The 23,647-nt window shown below is 43.3% G+C and overlaps 1 pseudogene; it reads right to left on the reverse strand.

Moving 5' to 3' along the window:
* Positions 1-7,366: 7,366 nt before the first annotated feature.
* Positions 7,367-23,647, reverse strand: part of LOC115461538 — a 57,685-nt pseudogene continuing 41,404 nt past the window's right edge.

A 23,647-nucleotide genomic window follows, 5' to 3' on the forward strand; every position in this document is an offset into this window, starting at 1 on the left:
GACTACAGGATTTTCAAAATGTTGCAGTCAAAGATAAGCTATTTCTTCACAGAAAAACTGAGCAAATGGAGAACTATAATTGAAGGATAAACCTCAGTTTATTGAATTTTCTGCAAGCCACTTGGATACTACCTGTGGATATGTTTAAAAAATATCTTATGGAAGTCTTGCATTTTGCCTCTAAACGTATTCCCCATTAAGGGGTATTTTTCTAAGCCATGATAAAAAGTGGTTTGCAGTACTGCAGACCACTTTTGGGCGCATGCTGGGCCATTTTTTTTACTGTGTCTAGGAAAAAGGGCCTTTTTTTTTTTTTTAAAGAGCTGGAACATGATGTGCATCCATTTTTGGCCTGAGACCTTATTGCCACCCGTTGACCTAGCAGCAAGGGCTCATTTGCACGTGCCAACTGCCAATTAACACTGGGAACACTGTATGTGGTAGGAAATAACATAATAATTTGTCCTGGCGTTATAGGCACACACCAAATCTGAAACTACTGTGTGTAGAGCCTACCGCACCTTTGTAACTTGTCCCCATAATAAGGTGTTCTATATTAGCTTCTGTAAGAAATCCTCAGGGTCAGGTAATACCTGAAGGTAATTGAATAATGGGTGGATTTGAATAATATTTCAGTTATCCTGAAGGAATCAATATTTGATTCAACACAAAGATCTACATTAGTGACTTCATTCATCTTTGAACAGGACATAAACACAGTTATGAACATTTATTTTCATAACCCTCATTAAATATGGACATTAAATATGGATATATCTGGGCGTAAACAAAAGCTACACAAAAATGTAGAAAAGCCTTTCTCGCCTTCAGAGAGACTTAATCTTGGTGCAACTTTTAAATTGGGTTTTCCCTGCAAATGCTTGGTGCGGTTTGAGGGGGGGGGGGGGGATTGTCCAAAACTCGTTTTTATTCCCCAGAACAATTGAAGGCCTTCCTGGATCTTAAAAAGGTTGTTTCAGAATCAGACTGGCTAAGATATAATTGCTTGTAGTGGGTGTTAAGCCTTATAGTATTACTTATTGTTTCTTTTTAATTTGGGATATCCTTCTCCTGTCTATTCCTCTTGTTGTTAATTGTGGTCTAAGGAAGATTAGATTTTTCCCTCCTTTCTTCCGTAATTGATTGTACTTTATTTCTCTTGTAGTGTAATTAACTGCTTTGCTGTAGCAAGTGGATACTTGTGTGTTTTTGTTTGAAATAAAAAATGAAGGGCCCTGTTTACTAAGGTGCGCTAGCACTATTAGCGTGCAATAAAATTAGTGCACGCTAAATGCTAGAGACACCCAAATATTCCTGTGGGTGTCTCTAGCATTTAGAGCGTGCTAAAAATGCTAGCGCACCTATAACTCGGCTTAGTTAACAGGGCCCTAAAATGTTTTTAAAAAGGGAAAAAAAACAACGGCTTCTTTGTATTGCCAGTGAGGCAAAAGAGGTTCAGCCTGTATCTTAATTTCTACTGGCCACATTGTGAAGCTGTACCATGTATGATAAAATAACCAATATTGCAAAACATTTGTATTCCATAAAACACTAAGGGGCTCATTTTCAAAGCAGTTAGGGCCTCTTTTACTAAACCACGCTAGCGGTTCCCGGTGCGGCAATGCCAATAAAGCCCATTCACTTTCAATGAGCTTCGTCGGCATTGCTGAGCATAAATCGCTAGCACAGTCTTGGTAAAAGAGGCCCTTAGACTTACAAAGTTCCATAGGTTACCACGTAACTTAATAAGTCTAAGGGCCCTGTTTACTAAGGTGTATTAGCATTTTTAACGAGCCTACAATTAGCGCGCCCACTAACTGTGTAGGCAGCTATAGGGATTCTGTAGGCACATACACAGCTAATGCACATACATGGTTGACACACACACATAGTTAACATGCGTGAAAAACGCTTAGTAAACAGGGCCCTAAGTGATTTGAAATTATGCCTCAAAGTAACTTATAAGTCTACGTGCTTCAAAAATACACCTCCATATTCTTCATACGCTGATGCTTGTTTATTTGCTCCAAGCGCCGTGAATGGAACAAACATAACAGTAGCAATAGAGAGCTTTTCGGGACAATCAAAATGGTGTGTGATGGCACAATAATGTGGAGCAATTGTAGAATTAAGCCAATGTCTCTGCAGACATTCAAAGGACAGAGTACTGACGTTATAGATTCTCTACCATGTTGCGGATAACGGCATGATACACAAAACATTCACATAGGAGAAACCTGCCTGAATATATGACAAAAATCATTTAAAAAAATGGAAGCAATGCATATACCTGAAACTAACATGCAAAATTAATATATTAATAATTTAAAGAGACTTATCAATCAATCATTAGCATCCGAGGGTGAATCAATAAACAAAAGAATCCCAAAAATAGGGAGAAAGATATTGCACTGATCTTTTCCATTTTTTTAAATCATAAGAATATTTGAACTCTAACACATACCAAATGTTCATACTGAGGGGCATAATCGAACGGGGGCACCCATCTATAAGGGCGGCCATCTTTAAGGCTGGCCCCGTAAAGCAACGTCCCCGACCGTATTATCGAAAAAGATGGCCGGCCATCTTTTATTTTGATAATACAGTCAGGACAGGCCAAATCTCCACATTTGGGGCAGATGGCCGACATTGGTTTTCCCCGATAATGGAAACTCATGGCACCCAACTCAAACCCAGCCACATCCAAGGCATTTGGTTGTGGGAGGAGCCAGAATTTGTAGTGCACTGGTCCCCCTCACATGCCAGGACACCAACCGGGCATCCTAGGGGACACTGCAGTGGACTTCACAAATTGCTCCCAGGTGCATAGCTCCCTTACCTTGTGTGCTGAGCCCCCCAAATCCCCCCCAATACCCACTACCCACAACTGTACACCACTACCATAGCCCTTAGGGATGAAGGGGGGCACCTACATGTGGGTACAGTGGGGGTTTTTTTTGGGGGGGTTGGAGGGCTCCCATTTACTACCACAAGTGTAACAGGTAGGGGGGGATGGGCCAGGGTCCGCCTGCCTGAAGTGCACTGCACTCACTAAAACTGCTCCAGGGACCTGCATAGTGCTGTGATGGAGCTGGGTATGACATTTGAGGCTGGCATAGAGGCTGTCAAAAAAATGTTTTTAAAATTTTTTTTGGGTGGGAGGGGGTTGGTGACCACTGGGGGAGTAAGGGGAGGTCATCCCCAATTCCCTCCAGTGGTCATCTGGTCAGTTGGGGCAACTTTTTGAGGCTTGGTCATGAGCAAAAAGGGACCAAATGAAGTCGGCCAAATGCTCGTCAGGGCCGGCTTTCTTTTTTCCATTATCGGCCGAAGCTGGCCATCTCTTAACCACGCCCCGTCCCGCCTTCTGTACACTGCCGACACGCCCCCTTCAACTTTGGCTGGCCCTGCGACGGAAAGCAGTTGATGCCGGCCAAAATTGGCTTTCGATTATACCGATTTGGCCAACTTCAGGAGATGGCCGGCCATCTCCTGATTTGTGTCGGAAGGTGGCCGGCCTTCTCGTTCAAAAATATGCAGGACTGTTACTCTAACAAGCATAACAGCAATATTGGTGAAACAAAAGTTCCCAAGAAGATCTTAAGCAATATATAATGGTTGCAATAATATAAGGCAAATATTCAAATTAGTAAAATGGTATCACAAGCATTTTAACAAAATGAGAACTTATGTCTGCTTCAAATTGCTAATATTTGGCAAAATAACAAGTGGGCACAAAACCAACACAAAGAATCACTGTGGATCAAAAGTACACTGAAGAGATAAAACTAAAGCTTCTCAATATATACACTTAGGGGCCCTTTTACTAAGCTGCATAAACGTCTATGCGCACCCAACGCGTGCCAAAATGGAGTTACCACCTAACTACCGTGTAGCTATTGTGGTAATTTCAGTTTTGGCGCTGGTCCGATACGCGCTTCTAAAAAATATTTTTGGATGCGTGTAACCGACAGCCACTAAGTGGCATTTGGCGTGCATAGGTCATTACCACCCGTTACTGCATGAGTCTTTACTGCTAGGTCAATGGCTGGCGGTAAGGTCTCAGACCCAAATTGGACACGTGGCAATTTTCATTTTGCTGCACATCCATTTTCAGCCAATAAAAAGGCCTTTTTACAGGTACGCTAAAAGATGGATCAGCGTGCTCCCAAAACCCACGCCTACACTACCGCAAGCCATTTTTCAGCATGCCTTTGTAAAAAGACCCCTTAAAAACCTAATTTAATTGAAAAATACCAAATCTGTAAAATTCAATCTGTATATATCCACTTCCTATAACAAAATGGGTGACCAAGAATAGCCCAACTAATGTCTGTGGAGCAAGATTAGAACACATGGGTAAATCAAACTTTACTATCATTATTGCACTTCAATGCAGCCTTATAAAAAGCAATGTTTAGAATAGAGTGAGAGCATCATGAACATTTCTGTAACCTGTACACCTGGATATATAACCTCAATGTGTAGGCTACAGATCATAATAAAAACCAATTCAAGGGTACTACAAAATTTTATAACCTGCGTGACATATAACAATAATGCTATATCATTATCACCCATATAATATTATTATGCGGATCAGCAGATTAACAATCTCATTTCACCAAAATGAATACAAAACAATGGCATGCAGCAAAACCTGTCTTATAAAAATATTGTATAATCAATCTCATTATTCAACTCATTAGGTATCTGAGAGTGTCTAATTAAAATATAAAACATTCTGCAACAATTTCTTTTTTTTTTTTTTTCATTTATAAAATTTTTATTGATCAAACAGGTTTACAACATTCCAGGACCAAATCACCTCCTCTCCTTACTTTCTGAACCATTTTGATAACCAAAACTCTTAATTCAGTAAAATTATGGTTGAAGGACGACTCACCAATGGTGCTGTGAGGTTTTGTCTTTTTAAGTTACTGTTATGTTCCAACATTCTTGTCAGAACCTTTCTTTTGGTTTTCTCCACATAAAGTCATTTTCATGGGCACAAAATGATATAATCAACTAAATACTGATGTTGGTTCGAATGCAGATCAAACGATCATGAATAAAACCAAAAGAGGGGATCTGCTATTAGTAAATGACAAAAACTTCCTCCAATGGAGGTTGTCTACAGGCTAGGAGGAAAAAGGCCTCAAAGAGCTTCCAGGTCCTCAATTGATCTGTCGAAGCTATAACGGGTCTCTAGACCCTGCTTTCATCCTTGGCCAAAAAACCTGCTATTACATTATTAAATTGATCTAATTACTGGTGGACACGATTTATATATGTGTCTTATTCATAGCCAGTTCAATTAATTATACAATATTTAACACCACACTTATCTTTATAGTGAGTGCTCTCAGAACAGCGTGACGTGCTGTTGTCCTCTTTCTATAATCAATGTGTTAAGCCGACGATGGCCAGCGTTTCGCACGGCTGCTTCAGGGCTTCAGTCTCACATTTGAAAGAAAGTTCAACACTACATATCCTCTAAAATGTGCCAGTGTTTAATCAGCGCTTTAAAAAAATATCTTAAGACAATCCTGAAAAGCGTAAAATACATAAAATATTCGGTCCTGTCTCTTGTTTTTTTTTTAAATAATGGTTAATAACTCATTTCTCTTCGCTGCTTTTGCTCTCACTAATCCCTTTTCGATATGTTCTTTCTGATATCCTCTCTCTACAAATCTAAATTAGGAGTCCTTTTACTAAGGTGTGCTGCGGTAGTGTAGACGCATGTTTTGGGCGCACGCAGAATCATTTTCAACGCACCTGCAAAAAATGCCTTTTTTAAAATTTTTGCCGAAAATGGACGTGCGGCAAAGTGAAAAGTGCCACGAGTCCATTTTGGGTCTGAGACCTTACCGCCAGCCATTGACCTAGCGGTAAAGTCTCATGCGGTTACCAGGTGGTAATGATTTATGCGCGTCAAATGCCTCTTGGTGCACACTCAATAAGCGTGTCTGAAATTTTTGGGATGCATGTATTGGACACGCACCAAAAATGAAATTACTGCTAAAGCCATGTGGTAGCCGGACGGTAACTCCATTTTGGCACACGTAGATGCTTATGCTGCTTAGTAAAAGGGTCCCTAAGTCATTTCCTCTGCCTAAATCTCAAATTCATCAAAATTACTAGAGTCTCCTCATTCTCAAAAATTATGAATAGGGTAGATTACTTTTAAGACTTGTGGTGTGTGGCAGCTGCTCTAACGCAGCAAATATATTTTGTTAGTCGGTTTCTGTACAGTGCAGTACTAAAACCAAATGTCTCTTACTAAATGAATATATCAAGATATGGAATACTGTAATGGTCATGGTGCATTGAAAACCTAAGATTGGGATCTTTAGTATTAAGTCATTCATGAAAAAGTGTTGTGTTGACATTGTAAGTAGTATTTTGAACACCACCTGGTAATACAACATTAGAATTAAAGTAGTATACCATGCCATACTTTGTATTGTTATTTGAATATTTTTACTGCTATAATTGCCTATTGCTCATGTTTGATCTATTCTTACTGTACACCACCTTCAGTGAATTCCTTCAAAAAGGCAGTAAATAAATCCTAATTAATAATAAATAAAAATAAATAATAAATAATGTCTATCTAAATTGCCCTTCCATAACATGAAAACAATGTCAATGTATCTGTGCTACATTCATACTTCATCTTGAACATAGTAACATAGTAACATAGTAGATGACGGCAGAAAAAGACCTGCATGGTCCATCCAGTCTGCCCAACAAGATAAACTCACATGTGCTACTTTTTGTGTATACCTTACCTTGATTTGTACCTGTCCTTTTCAGGACACAGACCGTATAAGTCTGCCCCGCCTCCCACCACCGGTTCTGGCACAGACCGTATAAGTCTGCCCAGCACTATCCCCGCCTCCCAACCACCAGTCCCGCCTCCCACCACCGGCTCTGGCACTGACCGTATAAGTCTGCCCAGCACCATCTCCACCTCCCGCCACCGGCTCTGCCACCCAATCTCGGCTAAGCTCCTTAGGATCCATTCCTTCTGAACAGGATTCCTTTATGTTTATCCCACGCGTTTGAGTTCCGTTACCGTTTTCGTTTCCACCACCTCCCGCGGGAGGGCACTCCAAGCATCCACTACTCTCTCCATGAAAAAATACTTCCTGACATTTTTCTTGAGTTTTGGGTCTCCAAAAACTTGCTTTCAAATTGAGAGATAAGCAAGTTAGCTATGTCTGGGGCCAATAGTTTCCTTCACAGTCATTCCCTTTGATTTGTTGATACAAGTGTCCCTGAAATCAAAAAATAATTTATCTTATGGGCTAGACTAGCAAGTTCTATTAAGGAAAAGGTAGGAACCCTCAAATTGGTGGATCTATTGTATGGTCTGGATGACATCTAATGCTTCATCTTGAAGAATGTGAGTATAATAATTCTACATCAAAGGAGATCAAAAAGAGTTCAGAAGTGTCACCATCAAATGTATCCAGAAAATTAATTATGTGACTTGAATCTCATACTGAGGGGCATAATCGAACAGGGATGACCATTTCTAAATGCGCCCATCTCTAAGGATGTCCCGGCGAAGGGGCAGGGAAAACGCTATTATCGAAACAAGATGGGCGTCCATCTTTTGTTTCGATAATACGGTCAGGGAAACCGAGGGCGCCCATCTCAAAAATGACCAAATCCAAGGCATTTGGTCATGGGAGAAGCCAGCATTCGTAGTGCACTGGTCCCCGTCACATGCCAGGACACCAACCGGGCACCCTAGGAGGCACTGCAATGGACTTCACAAATTGCTCCCAGGTGCATAGCTCCCTTACCTTGGGCGCTGAAACCCCCCAAAACCCAATCCCCACAACTGTACACCATTACAATAGCCCTAATGGATGAAGGAGGGCACCTACATGTAGGTACAGTGGGTTTCTGGTGGGTTTTGGAGGGCTCACATTTACCACCACAAGTGTAACAGGTAGGGGGGGGGATAGGCCTGGGTCCACCTGCCTGAGGTGCACTGCACCCACTAAAACTGATCCAGAGACCTGCATACTGTTGCGATGGACCTGGGCATGACATTTGAGGCTGGCATAGAGGCTGGCAAAAAAAGTTTTTAAAGTTGTTTGTTTTGAGGGTAGGAGGGGGTTAGTGACAACTGGGGGAGTCAGGGGAGGTCATCTCTGATTCCCTCTGGTGGTCATCTAGTCAGTTTGGGCACTTTTTTGAGGCTTGGTTATGAAAAAAAAAATGGACAAAGTAAAGTCGCCCAAGTGTTCATCAGGGTCGGCCTTCTTTTTTTCATTATCGGCCGAGGACGCCCATCTTTTAATCACGCTCCAGTCCCGCCTTCACTACGGTACCGACACGCCCCCGTGAACTTTGGTCATCCCACGACAGAAAGCAGTTGGGGATGCCCAAAATCGGCTTTCGATTATGCCGATTTGGGCGACCCTGAGAGAAGGACGCCCATCTCCCGATTTGTGTCGGAAGATGGGCACCCTTCTCTTTCGAAAATTCCCCTGACTATGATTCAAAACACAAAAAAGGCGGAAGATAAACCAAAACAGACCAAGAACAAGGGAGTAAGAGCGCCAGAAAAGTTTAATAGGACCCTACACGGTCCGTGTTTCGGCCAACAAGGGTACAAAAGGCCATAACATGAAAATATATACTAAAAGTGACCACAAACTGATAAAGATGTGTTAGAATCTGCATGTCTTACCAAACTAATACTCTCAGTAATGGCAAAAAATACATAAGTACATAAGTACATAAGTAATGCCATACTGGGAAAAGACCAAGGGTCCATCGAGCCCAGCATCCTGTCCACGACAGCGGCCAATCCAGGCCAAGGGCACCTGGCAAGCTTCCCAAACGTACAAACATTCTATACATGTTATTCCTGGAATTTTGGATTTTTCCAAGTCCGTTTAGTAGCGGTTTATGGACTTGTCCTTTAGGAAACCGTCCAACCCCTTTTTAAACTCTGCTAAGCTAACCGCCTTCACCACTTTCTCCGGCAACGAATTCCAGAGTTTAATTACACGTTGGGTGAAGAAAAATTTTCTCCGATTTGTTTTAAATTTACTACACTGTAGTTTCATCGCATGCCCCCTAGTCCTAGTATTTTTGGAAAGCATGAACAGACGCTTCACATCCACCTGTTCCACTCCACTCATTATTTTATATACCTCTATCATGTCTCCCCTCAGCCGTCTCTTCTCCAAGCTGTATAGCCCTAGCCTCCTTAGTCTTTCTTCATAGGGAAGTCGTCCCATCCCCGCTATCATTTTAGTCGCCCTTCGCTGCACCTTTTCCAATTCTACTATATCTTTCTTGAGATGCGGCGACCAGAATTGAACACAATACTCAAGGTGCGGTCGCACCATGGAGCGATACAATGGCATTATAACATCCTCACACCTGTTTTCCATACCTTTTCTAATAATACCCAACATTCTATTCGCTTTCTTAGCCGCAGCAGCACACTGAGCAGAAGGTTTCAGTGTGTTATCGACGACGACACCCAGATCCCTTTCTTGGTCCGTAACTCCTAACGTGGAACCTTGCATGACGTAGCTATAATTCGGGTTCTTTTTTCCCACATGCATCACCTTGCACTTGCTCACATTAAACATCATCTGCCATTTAGCCGCCCAGTCTCCCAGTCTCGTAAGGTCCTCTTGTAATTTTTCACAATCCTGTCGTGATTTAACGACTTTGAATAACTTTGTGTCATCAGCAAATTTAATTACCTCGCTAGTTACTCCCATCTCTAAATCATTTATAAATATATTAAAAAGCAGCGGTCCTAGCACGGACCCCTGAGGAACCCCACTAACTACCCTTCTCCATTGTGAATACTGCCCATTTAACCCCACTCTCTGTTTCCTATCCTTCAACCAGTTTTTAATCCACAATAGGACATTTCCTCCTATCCCATGACCCTCCAATTTCCTCTGTAGCCTTTCATGAGGTACCTTGTCAAACGCCTTTTGAAAATCCAGATATACAATATCAACCGACTCCCCTTTGTCCACATGTTTGTTCACTCCTTCAAAGAATTAAAGTAAATTGGTCAGGCAAGATTTCCCCACACAAAAGCCATGCTGACTTGGTCTCAGTAATCCATGTCCTCAGATGTGCTCTGTAATTTTGTTTTTAATAATAGCCTCTACCATTTTCCCAGGCACCGACGTCAGACTCACCGGTCTATAATTTCCCGGATCTCCCCTGGAGCCTTTTTAAAAAATGGCGTTACATTGGCCACCCTCCAATCTTCCGGTACCACGCTCGATTTTAAGGATAAGTTGCATATCACTAGCAGTAGCTCCGCAAGCTCGTTTTTCAGTTCTATCAGTACTCTAGGATGAATACCATCCAGTCCAGGAGATTTGCTACTCTTCAGTTTGCCGAACTGCCCCATTACGTCCTCCAGGTTTACCGTGAAGTCAGTAAGTTTCTCCGACTCGTCCGCTTGAAATACCATTTCCGACACCGGTATCCCACCCAAATCTTCCTCGGTGAACACCGAAGCAAAGAATTCGTTCAGTCTCTCCGCTACGTCTTTGTCTTCCTTGATCGCCCCTTTTACCCCTCGGTCATCCAGCGGCCCAACCGATTCTTTTGCCGGCTTCCTGCTTTTAATATACCGAAAAAAAATTTTACTATGTTTTTTTGCCTCTAATGCTATCTTTTTTTCATACTCCCTCTTGGCCTTCTTAATCTGCGCCTTGCATTTGCTTTGACACTCCTTATGCTGTTTCTTGTTATTTTCAGACGGTTCCTTCTTCCATTTTCTGAAGGCGTTTCTTTTAGCCCTAATAGCTTCCTTCACCTCACTTTTCAACCAGGCCGGGTGTCTTTTGGACTTCCGTCTTTCTTTTCTAATTCGCGGAATATGTATGGCCTGGGCCTCCAGGATGGTATTTTTGAACAGCGTCCACGCCTGTTGTACAGTTTTTATTCTCTCAGTTGCCCCCCTAAGTTTTTTTTTTACCGTTCTTCTCATTTTATATATCCAAAAGGATCATTCAAAGCAGCATTGCTGTAAAACAGTATAAATAAAAGATAATAGTCACATATTTGCATGTTATGGATTTTATTTAATTGTTACATGGTATTAACACATAATTGTTTTATTATTTATTGATATAATTGCTTGTCACTTTGTGTTATTTGAAAAACATTTTTTATCTGTCTAGTGCATATATTTTAGCGTATTTTGCTCTTATGTGTGTCGTATATCACTTTTATAAAAGCTTCACTTTTTGATGTGCACATTTTATGCATGGACACCAGAATATCCAATCACTTTCAGATTGTTTTATTTTAATCCATATATTTGCTTATATTGTTTTATAATATTAAGTTTTTGTTAAGCCCTGAGGCATGTGCAGTGTGTACTGAAACACGGCCATCTTGGATGAATTGAATTGAAGGATTCTCCATTGCTCCACTCTTAAAGGCCCTTTTGTGCTTGTGTTGTTGCTCTTTTAACATCAGATGCCTACTACAGAGTGGACTAGAGCAGCTATATTTTTACTTAAGTTAAATGTAAGTCTGCTAATGACTAAAAATGAATTAACAAGGAACTAAAATGGATACAAAGTATATCCTGAAATGAGATAGATTTTTCAAGTGAAGAAGTAAAGTGAAAACTGAATTGAAACACGGGAGGTTGTTTACGGCGGTGATAGTACTGCAGGCATTGTATAGTTCACTATCCTGCTTATTTTCGAAGGAGATTGCCGGCCATCTTCCGACACAAATCGGGAGATGGCCGGTTATCTCCTGAAGCCGGCCAAATCGGTATAATCAAAAGCGGATTTTGGCCGGCTCCAACTGTCGCAGACCTGGCCAAAGCTAAAGGGGGCATTTCCGCAGGGTATGGAAGGCGGAACGGGGCGTGGTTATGAGATGGCCGGCTTTGGCCATTAATAGAAAAAAGAAAGCTGGCTCTGACGAGCACTTCGCCAGCTTCACTTGGACCATTTATTTTTAGGACCAAGACTCAGAAATGTGCCCCAATTGACCAGATGACCACCGGAGGGAATGGGGGATGACCTCCCCTTACTCCCCCAGTGGTCACCAACAACCTCCCACCCAAAAAAAAAAAAGAAAAACATTTTTTGCCAGCCTCTATGCCAGCCTGAAGTGTCATACCCAGCGCCCTGACAGCAGTATGCAGGTCCCTGGAGCAGTTTTAGTGGGTGCAGTGCACTTCAGGCAGGTGGCCCCAGGCCCAACCCCCCCCTACCTGTTACATTTGTGATGGTAAATGAGAGCCCTCCACCCCCCCCCAAAACCTACTGTACCCAGATGTAGGTGCCCCCCTTCACCCCTTAGGGCTATGGAAGTGGTGTAAAGTTGTGGGGAGTGGGTTTTGGGGGGGGGGGGATTTGGGGGGCTCAGCACCCAAGGTAAAGGAGCTATGCACCTGGGAGCAATTTTTGAAGTCCACTGCAGTGCCTCCTAGGGTGCCCGGTTGGTGTCCTGGCATGTGAGGGGGACCAGTGCACTACAAATGCTGGCTCCTCCCATGACCAAATGCCTTGGATTTGGCCGGGTTTGAGATCGCCAGCATTAGTTTCCATTATCGCCGGAAACCAATGTAGGTCATCTCTAAAGCCGGCCCAAATGTTGAGAATTGGCCGGCTCCAACCGTATTATCGAAACAAAAGATAGCCGGCTATCTTATTTCGATAATACGGTCGGGGTGCCGTTTGATTATGCCCCTATATGGAGTCCTTTTACAAAGTGGCAGTACGCCAAACATTGGCTTACCGCTCGCTAAAAAGGAAGCACTGCCGGGCTACCGCAGCAGCCCGGTGGTAGTTCCCACCCCCAGCATGCGTCATATTCGGCACTACAAAATTACTTTTTTTTTGTAGCGCCGGTGTGTACCCAGCAGTAATCAGGCAGTGCCACACTCTGCCCGGTTACTACCAAGTTAGCTCAGGAGCCCTTACTGCCACCTCAATGGTTTGACGGTAAATGCTCCCCCCAAATGGCCGCGTAGCTTCACTTGCTACATGACTATTTCCTGCAATAAATGGAGGCCTCGGCGCATGTCCAAATATGTGCCGATGCCAGCGCAGGCCCCCTTTTGCTGCAGCTTCATTAAAGGATCCCTATATTCTAAGCACCTGTGGCTCATTGAGGCTTTTTTCTCCTTGTGTTTTTCACTTTATATATAGAGAGATACCTTGTTTTGTGCTTTTCAATTAGGTGAGAGTATTGTTCTCGTTAGACTATATATGTTGAACTCCACCTTCTTGTGCATGATGATATAGTGTGATTTAAATTAGTCTAACATTTTCAGACATGCTGGCCTAGTGTACCAGTTGTTTTGTCTGACTGAAATAATTGGTTTTGTATGTGTCTGACTGCTTGGGTTTTTCCCATTGAATTGTATGGAAAACAGCCAAGTAAGTGTTAGAAAGTATGCAAATGAGGCAGGCTTATAGCGGAGACATGTGCAAGTGTGTTGCTCTTTGTTCTGTTACTAGAATAGCCTATTCACACTCAATGCTGTTTCTAACACTATGCCTTGGTACAGAATCAACCTCACCAGAGGAGCATGACATGTCTGCAAAGACATCTCTCTCTGTATATAATATGATTAGCTGCCAGAGTGGTGTCTGGTCTGTTGGTGACCAATGAGTTGTACTCCACTGAGCAGAGGTGGACAGGCCATTTGGGCAACCAGGCAGTGCCCAAGGGCCCAGAGCAGTTGAGGGGCCCAGCACTTCCTGCCCCACACATCTATCATTTCTCACTCTGCTTCTCCTCTGCCCCCAGGTTCAGAACTACTCGTCTCTCTCAACTCCTCTACCTTGCCGCCCGCTGAAGGCCCAGTATCTCCTCCTGTGTCTGACCTCCCCCCCCCCTTTTAAAACCTGAATTTCTGTGGCAGAATGGCAGCAGCAGCGATTCCCTTCAGTTGTCTACTTCACTGAGTTGTGTTCACATGTGACCTTAGTGGATGCAGTGTTCCTGACGGTAGAAGTAGTAGGGTGCAGGGGCGTAGCCAGACCTCCTGCTGCTGCCCCCCCCCCCAGCCGCTGCCACATTGAACCCCCCCCCCCGACGATCCCCTTGAACCCCCTCCTGCCACCAACCCTCCCCCGCCGTCGCCGCCTGCCCCGCCGCTTCAAATACCTGGTTGTTTGCTGGCCCCGCCAAAGAGAATCTAGTTCTTAGGCGCCGGAGTAGCGCCTTCATTCAATGCAGTTCCTGGCTGATCACGCCAGGAACTGCATTGAATGAAGGCGCTACTCCGGCGCCGAAGAACTAGATTCTCGGCTGGCAGGGCCAGCAAACAACAAGGTATTTGAAGCGGCGGGGCGGGCGGTGACGGCGGGGGAGGGTTGGTGGCGGGAGGGGGGTTCAAGGGGATCGTCGGGAGGGGGCCAGGGCCAAATCTACGGGGGCTCAGGCCCCCTCAGGCCCCACGTAGCTAAGCCACTGGTAGGGTGGAACAGGACCAAGCAGGAAATAATTTGCTCTGCAGGGCAGGCAGACAATAGGAGACGTGGGTTGTGCAGCCATACAGTCTGCCCTGTACAAATAGGAAGAAAAGGGGAACTAGGGCCAAAGATGGGTGGGTGAGTAAGCAAAGAGAGAGGGGAAAGAGAGAATGCATGCAATTAGAGTGAGCCCAAATAGTCCCTAAGAACATAAGAATAGCCATACTGGGTCATACCAATGGTCCATCTAGCTCAGTATCCTGCTTCCAGCAGTGGCCAATCCAGGTCAGAAGTACCTAACAGAAACTCAATTAGTAGCCACATTTAATGCTACCAAGCCCAATGGCTTCCCCATGTCCATCTCAATAGCAGACTATGGACGTTTCCTCCAGGAACTTGTCCAAACCTTTTCTAAACCTAGATATGCCCAACACTCACCAAAATGGAGTTTCCGCCCAGCTACCACGTGGCTCTTACGGTAATATCATTTTTGGCGTGCGTCTGATATTTTTATTTTTGGACGTGCGTATCGGACACGTGCCAAGTGGAATTTGATGCGCGTAGGTCATTACCGCCTGGTTACCATGTGAGAATTTACCATTAGGTCAATGGCTGGTGGTAAAGTCTCAGACCCAAAATTGACCCATGGCATTTTTCATTTTGCCGCACGTCCATTTTCAGCAAAGGCCTTTTTTTTATAATTTTTGCCGAAAATGGACGTGCAGCAAAATAAAAACTGGCATGCATCCATTTTGGGTCTGAGACCTTACCGTCAGTCATTGACTTAGCAGTAAGGTCTCACGCGTTAAGCATGTGGTAATCATCTACGCATGTAGAATGATGATTACCGCCCGGTTTTTGCCGCGCGCCAGAAAATAAAAAATATTTTCTGGCGCGGATAGCGGATGCATGTCAAAAATGAAATTACCGCAAGGGCCACGTGGTAGCTGGGTGGTAACTCCAAATGGACCCGCGTTGGACACACATAGGTGCCTACACGGCTTAGTAAAAGGGCCCCTTAAGAAATAAACTAATTTGGGTTACTAAAGGTTTTTAAATTATCCTTCCTATTGTAAAACAGAGACTGAGGGAGGGGTAGTCTATTTAGTAACATAGAGGGGCATAATCGAACGGCGCCGACCATCTATATGGGCAGCCATCTATTTGGCCGGCGCCACAAAGAGCAGTCCCGAACCGTATTATCAAAAGAGATGGCTGGCCATCTTTCGTTTCGCTAATACGGTTCGGGCCAGCCAAATGTCAGAGATAGCTGGGTTTGAGATGGCCTGGGTCCACCTGCCTGAAGTGCATTGCACCCCGAAAAAACTACTCCAGGGACCTGCATGCTGCTGTCAGGGAGCTGGGTATGACATTTCAGGCTGGCATAGAGGCTGGCAAAAAAATATTTTTCTTTTTTTTTTGGGTGGGAGGGGGTTGGTGACCACTGGGTGGAGTAATGGGAGGTCATCCCTGATTCCCTCTGGTGGTCATTTAGTCAGTTGGGGCACCTTTTTGAAGCTTGGTCCTGAAAAAAAAGGGACCAAGTGAAGCCGGTGAAATGCTAGTCAAGGCCGGCTTTTTTTTTCCATTTTCGGGCGAAGCCAGCCATCTTGTACCACGCCCCCGTCCCGCCTTCGCTACCCTACCGACACGCCCCCTTGAAGTTTGGCAGGCTCCATGATGGAAAGCAGTTGGTGCTGGCCAAAATCGGCTTTTGATTATACTGATTTGGCGGGGTTCAGGAGATCGCCGGCCATCTCCCGATTTGTGGCGGAGGATGGCCGGCGATCTCCTTCGAAAATAAGCTGGATAGGGTCTTTTTTACTAAGTAAAAAGTGGCCTTAGCGTGCCCTTACTCAGGTTTTTCTCATGCACTAAGACCATTTTACTGCAGCTGGCAAATGGCTGATTTTCTATTTTTTTCTATTAATGGCTATACATTAAGGTTGTTGCTAAGTAAATAACTACCCTTGAATATTGACTAGAGAATGACACGAGGACAAAGTTTGACCCAGGTTCTGTCCCCGTCCCATCCCCGTAGGCTCTGTCCTCATCTGCAGAAGCCTCGAGCACTTATGATTTTATATTTAAATCTTTTTATTAAAATATAAAAAGGAACAATATGCTTTGCAACTGTTGTTTATAAATTACAAGCAGAAAACAATAACAATGTGCAACTATAATAACTCCCCCCTACCACCACCACCTTCTATCCTTCCAACCCCAACAATAGCTGACTTCTACTACCCCAAGAAATCCTAATCCACCCTGTTAAAATGTCCAGGGGTATAAAATACAATCCATTCTGTATGCCCTAGTGGGGCAGAAATACGACCTATAAAGCAATGTTATGATTTTTTAATCTGTGGATGAATAAGTAATCAACAATCCCAGGAGTCAGTCTAGCTCTCCTGTCCTCCACAGTCCTTCCTGCAATAGAAAATGTCTTCTTAGAAGATGTGCTGGTAGCAGGAATGTCCAGGATCCCCCATGCAAATTTTGCTAGTTGTGGCCAGCTTGTTTTTCCAAAAAATCAAAATATTATCACTCAAACATAAACAACAGTCCAGTTCATTAACAGGCTTCAAAGTAGAAAATGACATAGGGACAAAGTTTGTTCCTGTCCCGATGGGCTCTGTCCCCATCCCCACCCTATTCATGCAGGATCTGTCCCCGTCCCTGCCCTGTCCCCGTGGGCTCTGTCTCCACCCCATCCCTGCGGGCTCTGTCCCCATCCCCGCAGTTACTGCGGATCCCCATCCCTGTGTCATTCTCTAATATTGACCCCCTTTGGGTTTTTTTCTACTTTGTCTGGGATGTTATTTTTTAATCATATTGGTCCTGCTCTTTATTCCACTTTCTTCATGTTAGTCTTCACTCTCTTCCGAGATGCCTTTCCATTTTTTGTTTCTCTCCTTTTCACCTGTCTTCTTCACTTCCTGTCTACAGTTGTCTCTGAATTGATGTATCTTTTTTATATCATTTTCTCCTCTGTCTCTCTATTTACTTATAGGTAGATTTCATCTCTCTCTCCCTGCCCAAATCCTTACTCTTGCAACCCTTCCCTCCATCTATTCCTTACATGACTTGCTTTTCCTTAACAGCTGCCTTTTCCCCACTTCTCTCAAAATATTTCCATGGCTCCATAGCATATCAAAAACATGACCAGCGTTTACACATAGAGCTGACAAAAGGAAGTTCAAATAATTAGGGATGGAATCTTAATGGCTATAGTTCTGTTCAGTGTATGAAAGATGTAGAAGGCAAGACGGGAGATTTATGAACAGAGAGAAAAAGAAACTTGCAGAATGTTCACTGAAAGCCAGTTCCAACAGAAGATCTGAAGGACAAAGAAAGGTCATTGTTTCAGTTTAGCACATGAAAGGGATGGTTCAGGCTTCTTATATCTGATGGACCTTTTCCAAACTAGAAGCCAACACCACCCACCATTGGGCTTGTAGACAAAAAATAAAATAAAACTCTCTCAAACATAGAACCAGTCTTTTACCTTTTGCTTTGGATTCTCTGATAGTCACTTCCTCTGGCAGGCTCTTCCATCTTTGGCTTTACTTGGAGATCTCTTTCTGTCCTTGCTTCTAGCATTTATACCATGTCTGGCTCTTCCCTTCCATGTTATCAAAGATCTGATATACAACCGATGCAGTTTACATATATAAGTACTTTCACTTTTTCCAGTGGACTCACATAGTCTAAGCTTTTGTACCTGAGGCAATGGAGGGTTAGGTGACTTGCCCAGGATCACACGGAACCTCAGTGGCAACTGAATGCAGTTCCCTATGTTCTCAGTCCACTGTACTAACCATTAGGCTACTCCTCAAAAGTGAAGAAACTGAATTATCTGCCTTATGTCATCAACTGTCAGGAAATTCTGGAGTGAGCATTCCCCTTGTCTTTCTCTCTGCCCAGTGATAGAACACATACACTCCTTCTTGGCTTCAAGTTTTCCCCATCAAGATACATTTTACTTTGACCAGCACAACAGCATTTCCAGATCACATAGTTTCAGAGCTGGGCAAATCTCCTCCATGAGGTCTCTTCCTCACTACTTGCTTGCAAGTGCTTGCCTGTCTCCAGTTAAGTCCACAGCAGGTCCGGAACTTACTTGGTGGAGAGAAGGGGAAATAGTGGACTGCCAGGCAAAATAGTGGAAACTATTATAAAGAATACAATTACAGAACACGTAGACAAACACTGTTTAATGGGACAGAGTCAGCATGGGTTCAGCCGAGGGAAGTCTTACCTTACCAATTTGCTTCATTTCTTTGAAGGCGTGAATAAACAAGTGGATAAAGGTGAGCCAGTTGATGTAGTGTATCTAGATTTTCAGAAAGCTTTTGACAAAAGTTCCACATGAGAGACTCCTGAGAAAATTAAAGAGTCATGGGACAGGAGGCAAAGTTCTGGTGTGGATTAGGAATTGGTTATTGGACAGAAAACAGAGGGTAGGGTTAAATGGTCATTTCTCTCAATGGAGGAGGATGAACAGTGGAGTGCCGCAGGGATCTGTATTGAGACCAGTGCTACTTAACATATTTATAAATTATATGGAAATCGGAATGACGAGTGAGGTGATTAAATTTGCAGATGATACAAAACCATTCAAGGTTGTTAAAACACGTGCGTACTGTGAAATATTGCAGGAAATCCTTAGGAAATTGGAAGCCTGGCCAGCTAAATGGCAGATGAAATTTAATGTGGACATATGCAAGGTGATGCACATTGGAAAGAATAATCCGAATAATAGTTACCTGATAATAGGGTCTCAAGAAAAAGATCTGGGTGTCGTTGTAGATAATATGCTGAAATCTGCTCAATGTGCAGTGGCGGCCAAAAAAGCAAACAGGATGATAGGACTTATCAGGAAAGGGATGATGAATAAGACCGAAAATACTATAGTGTCTTTGTATCATCCATGGTGCATCTGCACCTTAAGTATTGCATTCAGTTCTGGTCGCTGTATCTCAAAAAAAGACATAGTGGAGTTAGAAAAGGTTCAAAGAAGAGCGACCAAAATGATAAAGGGGATGGAACTCCTGAGAAAAAGCAAAAGAGGTTTGGGCTCTTCAGCTTGGAAAAGAGACAGATAAGGGAAGATTGAGGTCTACAAAATCCTGAGTGGTGTAGAACGAGTAGAATTAAATCGATGTTTTACTCATTCCAAAAGTACAAAGACTAGGGGACACTCGAGGAAGTTACATTGAAATACTTTTAAAACAAATAAGAAGAAATATTTTTTCACTCAACAAATAGTTAAGCTCTGGAACTCTTTGCCAGAGGATGTGGTAACAGCGGTTAGTGTATCTGGGTTTAAAAAATGTTTGGACAAATTCCTGGAGGAAAAGTCCATAGTCTGCTATTGAGACAGACATGGGAAGCAACTTCTTGCCCTGGGATTTGTAGTATGGAGTGTTGCCATGAATTGGGTTTCTGTCAGTTACTTGTGACCTGGCTTGGCCACTGTTTGTAAAACAGGATACTGGGCTAGATGGACCATTGGCCTGACCCAGTATGGCTACTCTTATGTTGTTATGTTCTTTTGTTCAATTCTGTTCAGTATTTTTGTGATTGGTTTTGCCAAAAAGATGAAAAGAAAGTTTGTTTTTATTCGGATGACACAAAATCTATAACTGAAAAAATGGGTTGAATGCTTGGCAGTTAAGTTTTAATATGAAGAAATGCTGAGTAATGCATTTAGGGTGCAGAAATCCAAAGGAGCTGTAAACTATAAAATGAGAAGCTAATGTGGACAGACCGGGAGCAAGATGTTGAGGTAGCAATGTCTGATGATCTTAAGGTAGCAAAACAATATGATACGGTAGTGGCCAAAGTCAGGGCCGGTCTTAGCAATTATGGGGCCATGTACAGATCAGTTTGGTGGTGCCCCTGCCCCCACCTAGCCCCTCCCCTTGTTGACAAGATATGTTTTTAAATTTTTTTATTTCAAATAAAGACAAATCAAGCAAAGCTTGTACAGAAAAACTAATTCAAATAAGCACAATGTTATCATAGGAAACCTTTGGGTTTAAAAAGCAAAATCATGTGCATGTAAGGACTGGATAAATGAATTAAAATAAGTGCCCTTAATATGTACTACTTGGTAGCAATAATGAAACAGTGATTAATATTCACATAGCAAGCGGCCTGAGCCAACAGATTAGCAAGAAGACAGAAAGCATGCGTTGAGTACGTCAGCTGAAAACATAAAAACATGACGGCAGATAAGGGCCAATTGTCCCATCCAGTCTGCCCATCCTCAGTAAGCACTAACTCTTCCTTTTCCTAAGACAGCTCATGTGCCTGTCCCACGAGTGACACAGGCTGCACATACAGCAGCAGGACATGTTCATCCACTCATACTCTAACTGAGATAACATTTAATCCTCTCCTCTGACCTCTGACCTCTGACCTCATGTGGAACTTTCTTTAAATCAGTCACCTTATTTTCTAACTCCTCTTACTCTCAGCTATCTATATGTTCCATCTTTGCTTATACCCTATACTATCTATTAAAATGTTCTATTACATATTGTGTTGAGATTGTAAGTAGTATACAAAGAGGGGCATAATCGAAAGGGACGTCCAAGTTTTGATGAGGATGTCCTCGCAAAACGTTCCCATCTAGGGGCGGGGAAACTCGTATTTTTGAAACAAGATGGATATCCATCTTTCGTTTTGATAATATGGTCTGGGACGTCCAAATCCTGAAATGTGGTCACCCTTAGAGATGGTTGTCCCTAGACTTGGTTGTTTCTCATTTTCGGTAAAAATGGAAACCAAGGATGTCCATCTCAGAAACAACCAAATGCAAGCCATTTGGTCGTGGGAGGAGCCAGCATTTGTAGTGCACTGGTACCCCTAACATGCCAGGACAGCAACCGGACACCCTAGGGGGCACTGCAGTGGACTTCACAAATTGCTCCCAGGTACATAGCTCCCTTACCTTGTGTGCTGAGCCCCCCAACCCCCCCTAAAACCCACTACCGTACACCACTACCATAGCTCTTACAGGTGAAGGGGGGCACCTAGATGTGGGTACAGTGGGTTTCTGGTGGGTTTTGGAGAGCTCGCTGTTTCCTCCACAAACGTAACAGGTGGGGGGGATGGGCCTGCGTCCGCCTGCCTGAAGTGCACTGCACCCACTAAAACTGCTCCAGGGACCTGCATACTGCTGTGATGAAGCTGAGTATGACATCTGAGGCTGGCACAAAATATTTTTAAAGATGTTTCTTGAGGGTGGGAGGGGGTTAATGACCACTGGGGGAGTAAGGGGAGGCCATCCCCGATTCTCTTCGGTGGTCATCTGGTTATTTTGGGCACCTTTTTGTGCCTTGGTCGTAAGAAAAACACGACCAAGTAAAGTTGTCCAAATGTTCGTCAGGGAAGTCCTTGTTTCTTTCGATTATGGGTTGAGGACGTTCTTGTGTTAGGCACGCCCAAGTCCCGCCTTCGATACGCCTCCAACACGGCCCCTTGAACTTTGGCTGTCCCTGTGACAGAAAGCAGTTAGGGACGTCCAAAATCGGCTTTCAATTATACCGATTTGGACGACCCTGTGAGAAGGACATCCATCTTCCGATTTATGTTGAAAGGTGGGTGTCCTTCTCTTTCAAAATTGAGCTCATATGCCATACTTTGTATTGTTATTTAAATATTTTTTACTGCTGTAATTGTCTATTAATTATTGTTTGATTTATTCATACTGTACACTGCCTTGAGTGAATTCTTTTTCAAAAAGGTGGTAAATAAATTCTAATAAATAAATAAATACATTTGAAAAAGGTGTACCTCCTGTACATTTACACCACAGAGGTATTTAAACATCTCTAGCATATCCCCTCTCTCCTGCCTCTCTTCCGGTGTGTACATGTTGAAGCAATGATTTTTTGCACTTCAGAGAAAGCATGGGGCACAAGTTACAACCCTAAATAAAGGCATGGGGAGGGGTAACTTGCAAGAGTGGTACTTATAACTCCAACCACCTTACAGGGCAGGGTGGATGGGCCATTTCAGCTTTCATGTGGTATAATCTACTTTATTTACTTATTTACATCTACTACTACTACTACTTATCATTTCTAAAGCGCTACTAGACGTACGCAGTGCTGTACACTTGAACATGAAGAGACAGACCCTGCTCGACAGAGCTTACAATCTAATTAGACATACGCAGCGCTGTACTAGACATACGCAGCACTGTCTGCGGATTGTATACCTCTCAAGCACATCGTTTGAACCTTTTTGCTGCCCTAAGTTAACAGGATAACTTTCTAGATACTAGCACTGATTATCATGGCTATCTGAATAATTTGCTACTCTGGCCACAGAGCAGCTCTGTAACAATATGAGGAAAATAGTGCTGAAGCAGTCTGTATGGCGGTCCCTATAAGGTTGCAGAATATCAGAATTAGCAGCATTTACCTAGAGGCTCTTTTACTAAGCCGCGTAGGCACTTACTCTTGCCCAACGCGCGTCAATTTGGAGTTAGTGCCCGGCTACCGTGTGGCCCTTGAGTTAATTTCATTATTGATGCATGTCCGCTACACGCGCCGGAAAATAAATTTTATTTTCTGGTGTGCGGCAGAAGCCAGGCAGTAATCGTTGTTCTATACACGGTTAACACGTGAGACCTTACCGCTAAGTTAATTTTTATTTTGCAGCACGTCTATTTTTGGCAAAAATAAAAAAAGAGGTCTTTTTTACAGGTGCACTGAAAAATGGTTCTGCGCATGCCCAAAACCTGCGCCTACACTACTGCAACCCATTTTCAGAGCACCTTAGTAAAAGGGCCCCTAGTTAGTAGAACCTGCTAATCAGAAAAGTACCGCTGATATGGTCCAGAATTTGGCAGCTAAGACTTAATGCTAAAATAATGCAGGGTCATACATTTGGGATGCAAAAACCTGAGGGAGTTGTGCAGTTTAGAAGAATGGGGCTTGAAAGAGATCACATCTGGTTATCTTAAGGTGGCCAAATATGTAGAAAAGGTGATGACAAAAGCCAGAAGGATGCTTGGGTGTTTAGGGAGAGGAATGGCAAACAAACAGAAGAACAATAACCCTTGCAGTCACGCAAACAAGTCAATCACAGCAAGGGTGACAAAAGAAGGAGCAGCAGACGATGTCCAAAAAACAGTTGGCTTTATTATAACATCCGAGACTCGACAC

This window comes from Microcaecilia unicolor, chromosome 1 (genome assembly GCF_901765095.1).
Source record: "Microcaecilia unicolor chromosome 1, aMicUni1.1, whole genome shotgun sequence".
Taxonomy (NCBI): Eukaryota; Metazoa; Chordata; class Amphibia; order Gymnophiona; family Siphonopidae; genus Microcaecilia; species Microcaecilia unicolor.